This window comes from Anabrus simplex, chromosome 1 (assembly GCF_040414725.1).
Source record: "Anabrus simplex isolate iqAnaSimp1 chromosome 1, ASM4041472v1, whole genome shotgun sequence".
NCBI lineage: Eukaryota > Metazoa > Arthropoda > Insecta > Orthoptera > Tettigoniidae > Anabrus > Anabrus simplex.
In genome coordinates this window covers 212770354-212790210 of record NC_090265.1, presented here as the reverse complement: position 1 = coordinate 212790210, position 19857 = coordinate 212770354, and the positions used below count along the sequence as shown (strand labels likewise).

The following is a 19857-nucleotide window of genomic DNA, read 5'->3' as shown; positions in this document are numbered from 1 at the left end:
ACACTACTGAGGTGACTCAAAAGAAAGGTTAATTAATGCTATACTGGAAGAAAAACAGTTTCAATATCGTAGTCACCTCAAGACAAATTGAAGGGGTACTCGAGAGGGTAACGCACTCTCTATCCCCAAATGTACAGTTTAAGTACTTATGAAATTTTACATTAGCAAGAAGTAGTTTACATTTTTAGGAAATGGATGGTTACATAGTTAGAAATTAGAACCTTCCCCTCGGGTAACTTTGCGGAGATATCTACAGAGACACAAAACTGGTGGCCATTATCTGGGCTGATGTTCTGCCTGTCGAAGAATGAGGCACCCCGCCTCCCGTCTTAACACATACTAATTAAATGAAATAAGTTTCATAATGATAGATCCGTATTGAACTGTGATTACAATAGAGTAAATTAATGTATTATTTGGGTCCACCTTTTCAATACAAAATGTAAAGAGTTTAAATTACATAAATCAGTAAATTACCCCTTGAAGAACAGGATGAAGTTAGGTTCGAAATAAAACGTAAAATTAACGATATTCTTAACTCAAATATGAGCCCCAACATCCCTATCAGCAATAAAGAATCAATTATTGATCAAAAGTGATTACGCACTCTTAAAAAGAAGATTTCTGATAATAATCTTATTGTCACTAAGGCTGACAAGGGCAATACCACCGTTATAATGGAAAGAAACGAATATATTTATAAGACTAAAGATTTCTTTTCTGACAGTTCATTCACTGTTGTTAAAAAGGACCCTACTCAAAAAATCCAACGCCTACTTAAACAAACTCTCAGAAATACTGGATTCCTTTTAACTGAACAAGAAAAAACTAAATTTATTAGCATGAATCCAAGCCTTCCGACCGCTAAAGCCATTCCTAAGATACACAAACCCAGCGTACCTATCCGCCCGATCATCAATTATAGACCAAGTCTTCTTTACAATGCTTCTCAATTCATTCAAAAGTTTCTAAGAAGATATTATAATTTTTTATCTAATAAATCTATTAAAAATACTACAGAGTTGCAAGTTGCTTTACGTCACACCGACACAGATAGGTCTTACGGTGACGATGGACAGGAAAGGGCTAGGAGTTGGAAGGAAGCGGCCGTGGCCTTAATTAAGGTACAGCCCCAGCATTTGCCTGGTGGGTACTACAGAGTTGATCGAGAATCATAATAAATTTCATATCTAACCTAATCATTCCCTTCACTTGTTTGATGTTGTTAATATGTATCCTAGTATTCAAACCTCTAAATTATACCCTATCATTGAAAATAATTTAAGTAAATACAGGCACCTAAGTGCTTTGGAAATACAAGATTTTATGTCTATCTTGAAATTGGTTTTAAATAATAACTATTTCACATTCGACGGTATTATCTATCAGCAGGAGGGTTTGGCCATGGGATCGCCAGCTTTGGGTATCTTAGCTGAAATCTACCTGGAGTTTTTAGAACATACTAAAATTGATAATAATAATAACTTCAATAATATTATTTTTTGGGCTAGATATGTGGATGATACTTTAGTAATCCTAGATGAAAGCATAACAGACGCTGCTTCCACTCTTGTCAACCTTAATAATATTGACCTGCACATAAAATTTACGCTCGAATCTGAATCTGAACAAAGAATAAATTTTTTAGACTTAACCATCATTAGGCAACCATATTCCTTAAAATTCAATATCTTCAGAAAGCCTACCGAAACATCTTCCACTATTCGTCAAGATTCCTCTCATCCACAAATCCATAAAAGAGCAGCTTATAATAGTATGGTTCATTGAGCCTATACTGTCCCAATGACCGAAAGTGATCTTAAAAAAGAACTGAACAATATCTGTATGATTGCTAAACTCAATGGATACAATAGTTCTTTCATTGAAGGTATTATCAATAAATTCAAACATCGTCCTATAACCACTCTGAAAAAGGAAAACCAAAAGTTTCTTTATTTACTACCTTTAAGTTCAATAATGATATGTATAAGGTCACTAACGTTTTTAAAAAACATGATGTTAAAATCACCTTCAGAACCAACAATAATAACGCTAAAGTCTTACACAACTCATCACCTGTTAATAGAACTGATTGTTTTTCAAAATCCAGTGTGTATATAGGGTAAAATGCAACAGCTGCAATTTTTCTTATATTGGAAAAACAGGAAGAAGCTTTAAAATATGATACTTGGAACATGTCAATGCCCTAAAACACAATAAATTCTCTGCAGTTGGTCAACACATGAATGATTATAATCATAAATTTATAGACATTAAACATGATAGGGTAATTCTCAAAATTATGAATAAAGGACCCCTCCTTAACATAAGAGAGAATTGCTTTATAAATCTAGACCAATATTTTAATCCAGACTTCAATCTTAATGACATTTCCAAAAAATCAAACATTCTTTTCGACCTGCTCATTAAGCTTTTCAGACAATCAAAATCAAATATTAAAGGTCCAATTTTTCATTCTATTTATAGTACTTTTCTTAAACAATCTTCCATACTCCCACATCCCTCAGCCCCACCTTAATATCCTCGCCCCCTTTTACTCCTTCCATTCTTTTTCTCCCTTCTCCTCCTCAAGATTTCCTTTGAACCTCACCTACCCCATTTCTCTTTTCAGCTCATTACCAACATGCGTTAATTCCCTTATGACATATTTTATTTAAACATTTTCTTCCACCTGATCAAATTTCTTTCTTTCCTTGCTGTCATTTATTCAGAGTCAAATGTATGGTCTGCATTGAACTGTGAATTTATATCCAGCTTTATTTAACTCCATATATTTAATCCTCCTCGCGGAACATCCATCGTGCTTCAAGATTCTAGAAACAGAAGAGCTTTCTTCTAGCATCTTACTTCGCATCGACATTTATTTCAAGTTTAGAAACATCTTGAGAAGACAATGTTACGGTACTGTAATTTCAATTGATCTCTGAATGAACAACAGCATCGCTTGAAAACCAACCTTTTTCAATTTCCATGACCAACTTAAGGATTACTTTTACAACTTGTTACTTTTGTACGGCACACTGGACCTTTTTATGGATCTCTGGATTCTTAAGCCTCCACGTGCAACAATTACCTTCCTTCAATCCACGCGGAACAATTACCTTCCTTCAAGTTCCAAAAAACTGAAGAACCTTTTCAGCATCCATGTGTTTTTACGTCTATGAATATCTTAAAAAACAACGTTACTTCATCTCAGTTGTTCTTCGAATATACAGCAGCAAATTTAAGAAGCCAGCATATGTTGAATTCCTTGACCCACAACTGAAAAATGTCCATCCCTATCAACTTTTTAATGCTATACGGCGCACTGGTCTTTAATCGTAAATAAACGACATGACTTCGGCTCAGTGATCTTCAATTGAATACCAGTATCTTAAAGGAGCCAAGCATATTCTAATCTACTTATCCAACAACTCAAGAATTCTTTCCTATAACATCTTTTTAGTGCACACTGGACTTTTTAATGCTATACGGCACACTGGACTTTATTCATAAATAAACGACATAACTTCGGCTCAGTGGTTCTTCAATGGGATACCCGCATCTTAAAGGAGCCAACATATTGTAATCTCCTTATCCAGCAACTCAAGGATTCCTATCTGTAACATCTTTTTAATGTGCATAATATCTCACATGGCATGTACTTTTACGAGACCTTACGTGTCTTTACATTGTTTAATTTCTTCGGTATTTGTGTTTTAATTTTGCTTTAGGCTGATGATGACCTAGTACTAGGTCGAAACTAGTCCCTAATCATTTATGTAATTTAAACTCTTTACTCTTTGAGAAAGCTGCAGCTTATATACCTGAGAGGAGGGTTCAAGAAGGCTCTGGACTAAATCTGGACACACCCTCTCATTTTTATTGGGTAAATCAGAAGCTACAAGAAACCTGTGATTGGCTGAAAAATAATTACAGAAAATATGTTATTGGCCAAACTCAAAAGCTGGCGGGATGATAAGGAAGTGTTACATTGAAGTGCCAAAATAAATGAAAGTTAATTTAGCTGAGAAAACCTATAAACACAAAACTTCTTTGAATCACCCATTATTCCACCTTGCACCAGAGTGCATGATCTCAGTTTGTGTAGAGATATCTATGGAGAAAAGTTCAAACTTCCTGATCTACACCAAAACAAAACAAAGAAATCCAGTCAGTTTAGGAAACTTCGAAATAACATACTACACAGTTATTCAGTAGTGACATCTTCTGATCAATGTCCCAACTTTATGCACTAGCAGTTTCAAGTTTTGTTCGATGGATAGTGTTTCTTAAGGCGCTTCTTTTAAATGTGCAGGGTTGATGTGTACCTCCCGGTACAGACCTCCCCACCAAAGGTCCTTCCCTGGGGTGACACAGTAGAACTTTGAGAATAGAAAAATAATTAGGAAAACTAGTTTTGAAGTCTTCTTGCCATCGTAGAAGTCTAGGTTATGCCGGTTAAGTTTGACGGCAAGACCGGCTGCTGCTGCCGATACCCCTCAGACTCCCCAAGTACCTTCAGATACACCTCTCCTGCTACTACGAGAGGGGTAGTCGTGGTGATGGTCACCGCAGATCAGATGTAGAAGTACAGTCCCCAGATGGGTTGGCGGTAGAGTTACCGCACCTCAGACCTTGCCGGAAAGATGGAGCTCCGGCGCGGCGCTCAGAAGGAGACATGACTAGAGTGGAGTGGGCCCATTCCCCACTCCAGTATCGCTCACCAGTTGTTGAGACACGGCCGCCAACGGCTGAGAGGGCACTGAAACCATAAGTATCTTGGCAACAAAGATTGTTTTGATGGAGCTTGAGGGTATTATATTTATTTTTGCAGGATGTAGAATTTCTTGCCGAAGGTCCATTTTTAGAAAAATAATTAGGAAAACTAGTTTTGAAGTCTTCTTGCCATCGTAGAAGTCTAGGTTATGCCAGTTAAGTTTGACGGCAAGACCAGCTGCCGCTGCCGATACCCAGGCGAGATCCCCAGACTTCCCAAGTACCCTCAGGTACACCTCTCCTGCTACTACGAGAGGGGTAGTCGTGGTGATGGTCACCGCAGATCAGATGTAGAAGTACAGTGAGTGAGTGAGTGTCAGCAGTACATGGATTTAGGGAAACGGGGGCTAGGTAATGGCCACCAGGTAATGGAAAATGGGAATTTTCTCGGAGGGGAAGGTTTTACAATGGCAATGCCTAGTATGAATTTGTAATTATAAGGGCAGAAGGCCTCCATATTACTATCTAATTAATTTTAAGATCTACTATCCTTCTTAAAAGAAGATAACCTTCAACTCCTGCCAAGATTTTGTGGCTAATGAAATATACCAATGAATTTATACTGGCTTCACCTGAGATAGGTGAATCCTAAATATCCTCTCTGTGGCTGGGTTACTGACCAATAATGTAACCGGGTTAGAAAGTCTAAAATGATACATGGCCCATGGAATCTGGGGGCGAGCTTGCCCGCAGGTACAAAATTTTTAACCATGACCTGATCTCCGACTTTTAAATTGGTAGGCCTCCGTCCATGATCATATCTTTCTCTAACCTTTTCATGGGAAGCTTTAAGATTGCTTTGAGCCTTCTTCCATAGATCTCTTAGGATTATCGGGATCCATTGTCTCTGGTAATATGTCGTTAAGTGACCAAAGATTAGAGAACGGCGTGATAGGAACAAACTTAAACATGAGAGATGCTGGAGTGAACTTGTGGGACTCATGAACTGCCGAATTTAGAGCAAAAGGTAACCAATGCAGGGAAGTATCCCACCTGGAACGATCTTCATGATGAAATGCAATTAAGGCAGATCGGAGATTACGACTGACCCGCTCAGCCAGAGACGGTTGAGGGTAATAAGCAGAAGTGGTTACGTGTGAGATAGACAGGTCAAAACAGAATTTGCAGAATAACTTAGATGTGAATGCCTTAGCATTATCAGAAACTACGTATCGACAAGGACCAAAAGAAGCAAATATAGTATTCAAACAAGAAAAGGTAGACTGAGCGGTAGCCAGCTTACTCAGAAATAACCAAGAAAATCTTGTGAAACCGTCTACACACACCAGAATAAATTTATTTCCATTCCCCTTTGATTGTGGGAAAGGTCCGACGTAGTCTATATATAGGCGTTCCATGGGGCGAGACGCTTGATGCGATGGCAAAAGCCCTAGCTTATTGAACAAGGTGTGCTTACTAAGCATGCAAGATTTACAAGCTTTCACCATTTCTCTAATTTCAACGTCCATACCTTTCCAAATGAACATCTCTCGGATCTTTTCCCAAGTTTTGAAGATGCCTAAAAGCCCCACTAATAGGGTCTCATGGTAGTATTTGAAGATCATAGGCACAAGCACCGCTGGAACCACTACTTTCATCTTTTGATCGTGCCTTGAAGGGCAACACAAAACCCCGTTTCTCAACACATAAAAGACCACATGTTCCCCAGAAGAAAAGGTTGCCATTATAGGAGCCAGCACAGGGTCTTCACGTTGATATTCCTCAATATCCCAAAAAATCATAGGGGCATCAGTCAGGATAGCATTAATACCCAAAGGTATGGACGTGGGAAGAAAAGAACTATCTTCCTGTTCATTGGTCTTTACTTCATTTGAAAACATGCGGCTTAGTCCATCCACAACTACATTTTCAGATCCTCTAATGTGTCTCACATCAACTTGGAAAACCGAAATTTTGATGGCCCAGCAGGTGATACATCCAGTACGATGATGCCTAGCTAATACCCAGCTTAAGGCTTGGTTATCCAATTCTAAGTCAAATTTGACATGTTCCAGATAAAGCCGGAACTTCTCTAGTGCAAACAAAACTGCCAAATCCTCAAGTTCACAGATTGCATATTTGGCCTCTTGAGCCGATAAGATCCTAGAAGCATAGGCGATGGGTCACCTTCCAAGTTCCGTTTCCTGAAGGAGGACAGTAGCAACAGCCGATGACGAGGCGTCTGTTTGAACAATGAATTTCTTAGAGAAATCTCGCATGGCTAATACAGGGGCATTACAAAGAGCTAATTTCAGATCTTCAAAAGCTGCTTGCTTCAAATTTGATGCCTTTCCTCCGCAGTAAGTTCAGGGGCGCCGCTCTGTTAGCGAAGTTAGCAATAAATTCCCTGAAGAAATTCACCATGCCTATAAACCTGACAATGCCTTTGATGCCCTTAAGAGGTTTGAAATCACGGATAGCCTGTGTTCTGGAATGATCAATGGAAACACCATCGGGCGATACAATATGTCCTAAGAACGACATGGAAGGTTTAGCAAAAGCTACCTTAAATAATTTCACAGTCAACCCAGCCTTACACAGGCAAATGAGTACTTCCTTTAGATGATCTAGATGTTCTTCAAAGGTCTCAGAAAACACAACATCATCGAGGTAGTGATACAGATATTCAAATTTGATGTCCGAAAAGACCCCATCTAGCAGTCTAGTAAGAACAGCTGCCCCTGTGGGGAGCACGAAAGGCACGCGGTTGTACTCATACAGGTTCCAATCCGTGGCGAAAGCCGTTAGATATTTTGATTCTTCTGCTAGAGGAATCTGATTATATGCTTGATTAAGATCGGGGATGGTAAAGAACTTGGCTTTTCGAAACCATGAAAAACAAGAGTGAAGACCAGGAAGGGGCACAGATTGTAACACCACCTTACGGTTCAAAGCCCTGTAATCAATCGCAGGCCTGAAGCCACCTTGGGGTTTCGGCACAAGAAAAATGGGCGAAGAATATGCCGACTTAGAAGGTTGAATTATATCATCCTTTAACATCTGATCGATGATTTCCTTAAGAACCTTAATTCTAGGGAGGGACAGTCTATAAGGCGGATACCTAACTGGAATCGAATCTGTTACCTCGATCTTATATTCAATAAGGTCAGTAATGCTAAGAGTATCAGAAAATACATCAGAAAAGGACTGACACAACTTTCGAATACTTTCAGCCTGCTCCTCAGGTAGATGTCTAAGATCTAACAACATCTCACCCTGGGTAGGCGAAACAGATGGACACGACACAGAATTTCATTTTAAAAGGGGAATGTTACAGTTACTACCAAATTTGAAAGTGCACGACTTGCTCTGAATCTCGTGCACAAGACCAGTAAAAGTCATGAAATTGGCTCCCAATATTACAGGGCAAGACAATTGTTTAGCAACCAACAATTTCACTTTCCAGGTAAATTTTGAAATATGAATTTTAGACCAAATGAAACCTAAAATTTCTAATGGACAGAAGTTAGCCGAAACACATTTAACAGCCAAGGAATTATAGTCCGGAAACTTATAAGCAGTTTTTAATTTAGAATACCATTCTTCCGAAATTATGGAACTCACACTCCCTGAGTCTAATAGAACAGTGCCGGGTTCATTGTTTACTTCAATTTTCAGAAATGGCAAGAATGCAGGGGTCTCTTCCGCAATCCTAAGACATTCTTTAAGGCCCTCAAATGATAAATTAGAAGAACCTTTACCCTTAACAGAACTTTTACTGGGTTTAACAGGAGCTGAGCCTCGGGAAGGTGAACATGCTGACTCAGCCGATGACACTAGTCATTTCCTATTATCAGGGTTAGCGGAGGTAGCACCAGACGTTGAGCAGGAGGGTTTGCTATTGATGTTAGTGCAATTCTTGGCGAGATGAGTACAAGAGCCACATTTAAAACAACCTTGAGATGAACCTGCTCCGTTCTTAGTCCCACTCGATTTTATCAATGGACATTTATTACGAAGATGTTCAGTTTAACCCATACCTGCCAACTTTTAGAAACCAAAAATAGGAAGATTTTTTTAATTCTTGGATTTCATCACATATATTCCACCACAGTCTAGGTGAAAAAAAGTCAGGATAAAAGGAATACATATCTACAATTACAATGTGAATTGACCATTAAATTTAAAATCTTAAACTAAGAAAACATAAAAATGGTTACAAGAAAATATAGGCCTAATCACTCTCATTTATGATACTTACATATGAATAATAATATTTATTGTCACCCCGACACACGCAACAAAATGCATACTACCGTATTTTCTCGCGTAATTAACGCACTTACTTTGACGAAAAATACAGGCGAAAACTTCGGATGCGTAAATTATTCAGGGAATTCAGATCTTTACAAATTATTTACAATTCATTTACATTTAAAAGATACATCAAATATAATGTAAGCACAATTGGTTCAACTCATTTGCGGTTATCATCATTTAGCATAAAATTCCGGTGTGATATTGTTTCTGAAAAGTCAAATAGGGTACATCAGGTGAGTTAGACGCGTGGGTATGAAATACCGACACTAGAAAATATTCTCATTACGAGCTGAAAATACGACCTGAATGATATAGGTACCGGCAAAAAAAGAAAACTATCCAACACGAGAAGGGCCGGACATCGAAGGAGGGACCCTGCTACATTACCCCAAACCGTTCGTATCCAATCTAGTAAGAGTGACGTGTCCATCCACCCTTTCTCTTGAATACGAACGTGGATCACTCGCGGAAATTTTGCTTTAGGCATTGTTTTTCGTTTTAGAACAATGTAAGGTGCAAGCTTTCTTCCATCAGCTGTTACAGCAAGCATTGCAGTACCGGTACTTTATTTATTTATTTATTTATTTATTTATTTATTTATTTATTTATTTATTTATTTATTTATTTATTTATTTATTTATTTATTTATTTTTGCTTCCGATAGCGCGTACGATAACACTGTACCGGTATGTTCCTTCCTTATCGGTTGTTCGACTTTGTTGTGGCATATGGAAACTGATTGGCGTCTGACCTGCGGTTCCTATAAGTAAGATAAAATATTCCTTTACTTTACGCTTCTCAATCACAACGCGATGAAAATGGTTGAAATCATTCGTCACCATTTTTTGGCATTATGTTCGTCATTTCTCTTCATAAAATTAATCAAGCCTCGGCTAACCTTCAAATCCCAGACACTGATACCATGTGCCGCGGCTATTTCCCATTCTTTAAAATACAGCATTTCGTGAGAAACGGCTTATCCAACATTGCGTAACAAAATCATATATTTAAGCAGATAATCCTCTACTTGCGGAAATTTGCCGCTTTTTGGTCCGCGAAATGCCTTGCGAGACTTGTTGGCCGCTTGAAGTGCACTTCTGTTACCGCGGTAGCGCACGTTTCATTTGGACACTGCAACCTATAATATTGTAGTTGTTTGTAGTTGGTCTTGGATGGGGAGATTCTGAACGAGTGATTCAAAATGAACGAATCATTGCACTGAACGATTGAATCATGATTCAGTGAACGAAATGAATCGACTCGTTTGCGAATCGAAATCTGAATCAAGAGATGGCAGCCGCAACGCCGCAACTCGCTTAGAGCATTAATAATTGGATATACGATCGAAGGCAACTCGTTCCTTGGTTCCTCGTTCGTTCTGATTCATATCGTCAAATCGGGTATCCACCATTTTTGAATCAATTACTATTATACTTGTGAAGAACAACTCTGTTATTTTTTATTTAACCTGAACCAAATACACTAGCCTGAACTAAAAGTCCGGTCCACAAGTCAAATACTCCTAACATAACCTTACAGGGGAAAAAAGTTTTTTTTTAGTAAGAAATTATTACGTAGTTTCAGGTCACACACTTCTTGGAACTTTTAATACACAGTCAACTTCCAGTTCGTTGCGAAATGTTAGGTTAAGTTTACTTCAAGGTTCCCGTTCACGTTCTTGTTCTCGTGAACTAACGCGTGAAACATGGCCACAAAAATGTTCCTACTATAAATTTCAAATTCGATTCTCGTATAGTTTCGAATGGTACCTACTTAAGTTTGGAAAGGATTAGTCAGACAGTTGTGTAGCATATCTCGACTGTAACCGCTGAAAAGGATATTACTCTTGTTGAAATGCTATCAATTATTATTATTATTATTATTATTATTATTATTATTATTATTATACCCTGAACATTTCACTTCTTGTAACCTGTAAACATGTAAAGCAGTAGCAGTTATAAAGAATATAATGGAATGGTTCATCTGTGTCCATGGTTTCGCTTTCGGCTCTCCGTCACATGGTATTGGAATGAACGAATCATTTTAGTGAATCGGTTCAAATGAATCGGTTCTTCTAAAATAATCAGATTCCCCATCTCTACACTGAATACTTGCTGCCCGCTGCTCTATTGCCGTATGTTTCGACGTACTGTAATTTGATCACCGCGAGTTTGTATGATACTGTGGACTGACAAACAATTTTGAGATCACAGAATTTTTCCCGTACCCGAAACACTCGTAAAACTAGTGCAGTGGGATTTCCTGGCGGCTAATAACAGCACGTGGCCCTGTGTTTGGAATGCCCGCTCGCGACAGGAAGCCTGCTACTTGAGTAGTTGACATCTTTATTTCGAAACGCATCCGGAGCTGAGTGATGGATGTTCGAAGTTGCGGGTGCGTCAAATACGTGAACATTTCTTTTTATCCACTTTGGACCCAAAAATATTGGGATTTGTAATTATGCAAGGGCGTTAATTACGCGAGAAAATACGGTAGTTTTCTTTATCAGACGGTAAAATGAACGGAAATTTATAGGTATATCCGAACACTTGGAGATAAAGTTTGTTATATTTTTTGGCCATAACGAGAAAAGAAAATGCCAGAAACTGTCACCGACACGACTCCCCTTAAATCATTCAACTCATTAAAATTATGCACTTAAATACGCAAAACTACCACATACAAAACAATTCAATATGCCACATACATTATTATAAACGACTCTGACAGAGGGGGAAAGCATAGAAATGCAAGAAAGAACACGTGGCCTATAACTCAGACGAAACTGCGCACAGAAACGATGTTAACAGCGCGCGAACAACACAATAACAAACTCATTCTTTCGTCCCGATTAAACTTAGGCCTATATTACACTATCACATCTCTGTGTCACAGAAGTTTGATAATGTTTATGTGATAAAATATTTTACAGTGATAGGCCTATATTACACTACCACATCTCTGTGTCACAGAAGTTTGATAATGTTTATGTGATAAAATATTTTACAGTGTAATACAGCATCTTTGATCACATCTAGCTGTGACACAGTTGTGTGATAATAGTTATACTCACGATCATACTTTTGATCAAATTTGTGACAAGGCAGAAAGAAAATGGCGGGTAATAAGTGCACATGGTCTGTGGTAATAACAAAACTTCTTATTTCACATTATGAATCACATGAAATGTTGTACAATTCGAAGCATAAAGATTCTAAAAACAGGAACAGAAGACTGAAAATTGACAAAAACATTGTCTCTCTCTCTCTCGTTCTCCTCAACCTGATGATTGGTGGGTAGCATGACTGTCCTCATCCAACGACCTTCTATCCTGAGCCAGCTGCTTGATGATATGGACGTCGTCCTTTAATGCCATCGAGGAACCCAGATCTTGGTCGTCCTCTTCTAGTCTTTCCTTCCAGTTTCCTTCAAGCAGTGTGGTGCACCATGATGAATGCCGGAGTAAATTACCTATCCAACTATATCTTCTTTTCACGATCATTTTCTCTAGAAAGAGAAATTAAGAAGGAGGTGCAGACTGGAAAGAAATAGAGTTAGAAATGACTGTGGAAGTATGGAGAAATTGAAGGAACTTACTAGGAAATTGAATCTAGCAAAGAAGGCAGCTAAGGATAACATGATGGCAAGCATAATTGGCAGTCATACAAATTTTAGTGAAAAATGGAAGGGTATGTATAGGTAAGGCAGAAACAGGTTCCAAGGAGGACATTCCAGGAATAATTAATGAACAAGGGGAGTGTGTATGTGAGGATCTTCAAAAGGCAGAAGTATTCAGTCAGCAGTATGTAAAGATTGTTGGTTACAAGGATAATGTTGAGATAGAGGAGGAGACTAAGGCCAAAGAAGTAATAAAATTTACATATGATAACAATGACATTTACAATAAGTTACAAAAGTTTAAAACTAGAAAAGCGGCTGGAATTGATCAGATTTCTGGGGATATACTAAAGACAAGAAAATGTTGTGAGATGGACAGCAGGCAATGGTATGTTGATAAACGGGGTTAAAAGTCAGGTTGTGAGTTTCACAAATAAGAAAAGTCCTCTTAGTTTTAATTACTGCGTTGATGGGGTGAAAGTTCCTTTGGGGATCATTGTAAGTATCTAGGTGTTAATATAAGGAAAGATCTTCATTGGGGTAATCACATAAATATGATTGTAAATAAAGGGTACAGATCTCTGCACATGGTTATGAGGGTGTTTAGGGGTTGTAGTAAGGATGTAAAGGAGAGGACATATAAGTCTCTGGTAAGACCCCAACTAGAGTATGGTTCCAGAGTATGGGACCCTCACCAGGATTACCTGATTCAAGAACTGGAAAAATTCCAAAGAAAAGCAGCTCAATTTGTTCTGGGTGATTTCCGACAAAAGAGTAGCGTTACAAAAATATTGCAAAGTTTGGGTTGGGAAGAATTGAGAGAAAGAAGAAGAGCTGCTCGACTAAGTGGTATGTTCCAAGCTGTCAACGGAGAGATGGCGTGGAATGACATTAGTAGACGAATAAGTTTGAATGGTGTTTATAAAAGTAGGAAAGATCACAATATGAAGATAAAGTTGGAATTCAAGAGGACAAACTGGGGCAAATATTCATTTATAGGAAGGGGAGTTAGGGATTGGAATAACTTACCAAGGGAGACGTCTCATAAATTTCCAATTTCTTTGAAATCATTTAGGAAAAGGCTAGGAAAGCAACACACAGGGAATCTGCCACCTGGGTGACTGCCCTAAATGCAGATCAGTATTGATTGATTGATAGACTGATGGTTTCTTCAGCTATCTTGAGAACTTCTTCATTTGTTAGCCTGTGAGTCCAGGGTATTCGTAACATTCGACGCCATCACCACATTTTGAATGCATCTATTATTTTCTTATCAGCCTTTAATAGAATCCAGGTTTCAGAGCCATAGGTCGCAATGCTCCAAATTAAGTTCTTAATGAAATGCTTTCTTACTGGTAGGGATATTGCCTTGGAGGTCAACAGGTTTCTCTTTTTTATTGAAAGCTTCTTTAGGCTGGGCTATTTGAGAACGGACGCCCTTTTCACACCTTCGATCAGATGTAATGATGCTTCCCAAATAACTGAACTGATTTACTTGAGTCAGTTTTTCTCCTTCCAACCAAATATTAACATCCTGTTTACCATCTGGAGTACATTTCATTATCTTGGTTTTTGTTTTGTTAACATTCATATTACACTTTAGTTTAGTAGATCATTCAATTTCTTTAGTGAGGTCTCTATCTCTTTCTCAGTTTCAGCTATGAAACGTATTGTTTGGTATAGTTGGCCATTTATTTTTATTCCATGTGTGGAGGTGGCTGAAAACTCTTTCATTGCTTCTTCTAAATACACATTGAATAACAGTGGTGACAGGGCACATCCTTGCCTTACTCCTTATTTTTGCGTTGATTTGCTCCTTTCCTATAAGCGCTATCAGGTTCTTGTACAGCTGATAGATGATTTTCCGATCTCTGTAGTCCACTTTCAGACTTCTAAGGGCATTAAGCATAATATTCCAGTTAACATTTTCAAACGCTTTCTCTTCTATTTTTTTCTCCATGCGATGGTAAACAGTTCTTGTAATAATTTTGGAGGCACGTGTTACAAAGCTTAACGTTCTATGATCTTGACATCTCGTTCTATGTTTTTTTTTGTTTTTTTTTTGTAACGTTGAGTTCAGTTGCACCGTCCTTCTGATATATTTATCCAGAATTTTCTCCATTGCTTTCAGCATGGAGGAGGTTAAACATAATAGTCTGTTTGCTTTGGTTTGGGCATAGTTTGCCCTTCCAGGCTTAGGAATGAATACTGCTTTAGCTTCAGACCATGATTTCGGGCCGTACCCTAAAGCTAGACTAGCTCTGAAGAGGTCCGTCAGGACATTGACGAGTATCTCCCGTCCTTCCTGTAGGAGTATCGGAATGTGGCGGAGTTTGAAACTTTTAACAACAAGTATTCAAATGAATAGATATGGTTTGTTGGGTAGGTTAACTATGTGTTCATCCTGTCTCGTTTCACCAACCCATTAGCCACCGCATTGTTTTGGTATCATTTTGGTTTAGTTTGTATTCGGATAGTTTTTGGGAGGAGCGGGGTGTCCGAGGGTAGTGTGCTAGAAAACTCAGTGATTCACCTAAGCCAGGGATGGTGAACCTTTTCCAACTAGTGTGCCATTTTAAGTATAGTTTATTATTCTCAACTGTTGACTGTGCCACTTGTTATTTTCCTTTAAGAAATGGCTACAACCTACAACACCCAACACCCCACCGCAACTTAATTTCCAAATTCCCAATTATGTTTCATAATGTGTTATTTATTTAATTAATTAATTTATTTATTTATTTATTTATTTATTTATTATATATATCTTGTAAATACATTGTTGCATGTTCTGTGGTCGTATTTTGCAAATACTGTAAAAATATATTTTTAAATGTGTAAGTTTTGAGAATACATAATAAATAAATAAATAAATAAATAAATAAATAAATAAATAAATAAGCTCCCTTTGCAACACACTTAATCATTAAATATTATTAGCAGGCGAATTGGCCACGCGCTTAGAGGCGCGCAGTTGTGAGCTTGTATCCGGGAGATGGTGGGTTCGAGCTCCACTGTCGGCAGCCCTGAAGATGGTTTTCTGATGTTTCCCATTTTCACACCAGGCTGTATCTCAATTAAGGCCACGGCGGTTTCCTTTCCATTCGTAAGCCTTTCTTCTCCCATCGTCCCCATAAGACCTATCTGTGTCGGCATGAGGTAAAACAAATTGTAAAAGGATAAATATTATTAGATATAAAAATCATAAATACTAATATTGGCAGTGGACTTCACTTCCTCCATTAGCTTCATTATTTTTCCATGTTGTCGTAGTTCGTATGCTCAACAATTTAACTAATTTCTACCTCATCACATTTCCGCAAGGAAATCAGAAAAAACAGCTGTCCTTGCTTGTAAGGTCACATTCATGCTTTCATCAAAACATACTGTACTGCATACATCTGGGAGTTATCCAAATTAGCTTTCAATTGCTCCGAAACTTCTTCATTCCTCGATTTGTTCTGGGTGATTTCCGACAAAAGAGTAGCGTTACAAAAATGTTGCCTAGTTTGGGCAGGGAAGAATTGGGAGAAAGAGGACGAGCTGCTCGACTAAGTGGTACATCACAATTAGATTATTAAGGAAGGTTCAACCTTTTCAATACAAAACGTGTTGTATAAGATGTTCACAACATATTATTTATTATATTATTAGGACCGGTTTCGACGCTTATTGCGTCATCATCGGCTACAAAAGTCACAAATGGGCAAAGTACATATCATAAAAATTGCATTAATAACTCTTGCATGGCTGAATACAAATGATGGACTACTTTTCTCCTTAAAGGCTAGAAGAAAATGAGTAAAATATGATGATGTGATGTGACACATAAAAGCGTAGTAGTTTGATGGGTGAGTATTGTGCATAAAATTGATCTGATGCTTTGAACATAAAAGTCTGAATGTGATAATAAAACGATGTAGTAAAAACAATGTAGTAAAATTGTCCACTCTTCTGTTGTTCAATTAAGACACAGAAGTCCAAGTCCGATGTTATATGAGGTTGGCAAGACCAACAAAAAGATTTTGTCAAGGCCGGAACACCTGATGTTAAGCGATTGAATAAGGTTGATCTTCAAATTAGTCTCAGCTCAACAAGGGTGGTGAATCTTAAAAGAAAGGAAAGAAAAACTAAGTTAGTGAAATGGAAGTCTAAATGGAGTCGCGGCCAAGGATGATAGGATAGAGACTCACCTTGTTCAGCGTGCTGTGTGTGTAGTGTGAGAAGAGTTGTGGACAAGTGAGATGGGTGTGACTGAGTAGCGAAGGTAGAGTGAGAGGGGTGGAAAGGGGAGGGGGAAGGGGAGAGGAGAGGGTAGGGAGGCGGAGTTTAAGGCGGGTCAAGAGGGCGGAGTGGTAGTGGTGTGGGACGTAAAAGAGTGCTGTGGAGAGCGTGAAAGATCGATTTTCCTCCCGTGGTTTTTATACCTCTAAAGACTTCGATTAGGAAGTCGAAAAGGATATTGAATTTTTCTGAGATTTCGTTATGATTTAAGTTAGGGTTCAAATATTAGTCTAGGTGAATGAAACAGTTCTCCGTAACGTCGAATAAAGGGCCTTTATTTATGTTTTTGAGAATTTCTAGGTCTTGTTCTATGGTAGTAAAATTATGCTTTAAGTCATGTATGTGTTGGCCTATTGCAGAAAATCTATTATATCTGATGGCATTGATGTGTTCTAAGTATCTAACTTTGAAGCTACGCCCGGTCTGTCCGATGTATGAGAAAAAACAGTTATTGCATTGAAAACGGTAAACACCTGACTTTGCGTGAATGTCGGATCTGTTAATTGATTTGGAATTGTGAACTATATCTATGTTTCTATTGCTGGTTCTGTACGAAATTTTAATATTATGTTTCTTGAAAACGTTCGTTATACTGTGTATGTTTTCGTTAAAGGTGAAGGTGGCGAATAGGGCAGGGTTAGGTCTTTCTTTGGTTAATGTTGTCTTTAGTCTATGTTTACATTTGTTAATTTGTTAACTTATAATAAGTGGTACGTTTCGAGCTGTCAGAGGAGAGATGGCGTGGAATGACATTAGTAGACGAATACGTTTGAGTGGCGTCTTCAAAAGTAGGAAAGATCACAATATGAAAATAAAGTTGGAATTCAAGAAGACAAATTGGGGCAAATATTCATTTATAGGAAGGGGAGTTAGCGATTGGAATAACTTACCAAAGGAGATGTTCAATAAATTTCCAATTTGTTTGAAATCATATAAGGAAAGGCTAGGAAAACAACATATATGGAATCTGCCACCTGGGCGACTGCCCTAAATGCAGATCAGTATTGATTGATTGATTGATTGAAGTATCTAATCTGGCCCCAGAGCCTGGATTCATCATTACAGTACTGTGACATAACGTATGATAAAAGCTTTGACATAGTGTAATATACTCAAGAAGTCTTTAATGAGCAAATTTGATCACATTCATGTGATCAAAGATTTTATCATATTCTGTGACACAGAAATGTGATAGTGTAATATAGGCCTTAGTCGTTAGCGCGCCGCCCCGAATCCCCAACTGTATCAAGCGCACACGCTGCTGTGGTGAGCGGGAAACACGATGCACGAAGGCGACGGACGAAATACCCACGAAATAAAGTCTCAAATAAATACGCTTGAAAATGAGGTTTCGTAAATTACACAAGCACGAAAGAATTAATCCTTTATCCTAGGGGAAGAGTGTTGGCCGTACTACAGGTTACTGGTATATTAGTCAAAAATCGGAAGACGAGTTAAAAACCGGAAAGTTTCCGGGTAAATCGGAAGGGTTGGTAGGTATGGTTTAACCACAAGCATAACATTTGCGGGTGGTGAAAGTTCGGTAAGGTGGAGGCTGAGAACTGTTAGAAGATGGAGGGGGCTCCTTAGCAACTCATAAGGTGTCGGCATACCTTACTCCTTCGGCTGACACAGCCATAGCCTCTAATTCTGAGAAAGTTAGAGGTCGGGATACAAAACATAGATAAGACCTATAACTCGATGGTAGCTTAAGAATGCTGCAGCTTATATACCTGAGAGGAGGGTTTGAGAAGGTTCTGGACTAAATCCGGACACACCCTTTCATTTTTATTGGGTAAACCAGAAGCTACAAGAAGCCTGTGATTGGCTGAAAAATAATTACAGAAAATATGTTATTGGCCAGACTCAAAAGCTACTGTGCCACATAAGAGGCTTCTGATAAGTTCATCTGCATACACCCCAGCATCAGTGGGTAGGGTCTGACACATCCCACTCTGACGAGTCCAGTGTCAGACCTAAGACGAAATGCTGGTTAATAGAGCAAACGCCTGAAAAGCCAACATCTAATTTTTGATCTGATTTTTGATATGCTCTATTGGTGAAAAATATCTAATTCCCTCCATGGGAATTTGGAATTGCTAGGCGGGCATCAATTCCATTGTGGAGTTTTATCTCCCGTATGCAGTTATCAGACTGTGCCACATAAGAGGCTTCTGATAAGTTCACCTGCATACACCCCAGCATCAGTGGGTAGGGTCTGACACATCCCACTCTGACGAGTCCAGTGTCAGACCTAAGACGAAATGCTGGTTAATAGAGCAAACACCTGAAAAGCCAACATCTAATTTTTGATCTGATTTTTGATATGCTCTATTGGTGAAAAATATCTAATTCCCTCCATGGGAATTTAGAATTACCATTTGGAATTGCTAGGCGGGCATTAATTCCATTGTGGAGTTTTATCTCCCGTATGCAGTTATCAGACTGTGCCACATAAGAGGCTTTGATAAGTTCACCTGCATACACCCCAGCATCAGTGGGTAGGGTCTGACACATCCCACTCTGACGAGTCCAGTGTCAGACCTAAGACGAAATGCTGGTTAATAGAGCAAACGCCTGAAAAGCCAACATCTAATTTTTTATCTGATTTTTAATATGCTCTATTGGTGAAAAATATCTAATTCCCTCCATGGGAATTTAGAATTACCATTTGGAATTGCTAGGCGGGCATCAATTCCATTGTGGAGTTTTATCTCCCGTATGCAGTTATCAGACTGTGCCACATAAGAGGCTTCTGATAAGTTCACCTGCATACACCCCAGCATCAGTGGGTAGGGTCTGACACATCCCACTCTGACGAGTCCAGTGTCAGACCTAAGACGAAATGCTGGTTAATAGAGCAAACGCCTGAAAAGCCAACATCTAATTTTTGATCTGATTTTTAATATGCTC

At 38.5% G+C, this 19857-nt stretch overlaps 1 protein-coding gene across 1 annotated transcript in view; it reads right to left on the bottom strand.

The window, feature by feature from the left end:
• The window catches only part of LOC136885715 (asparagine synthetase domain-containing protein 1), a 141715-nt gene that overhangs the window by 96438 nt on the left and 25420 nt on the right, over window positions 1-19857 (bottom strand). The gene's annotated exons all lie outside the window — the stretch shown is intronic.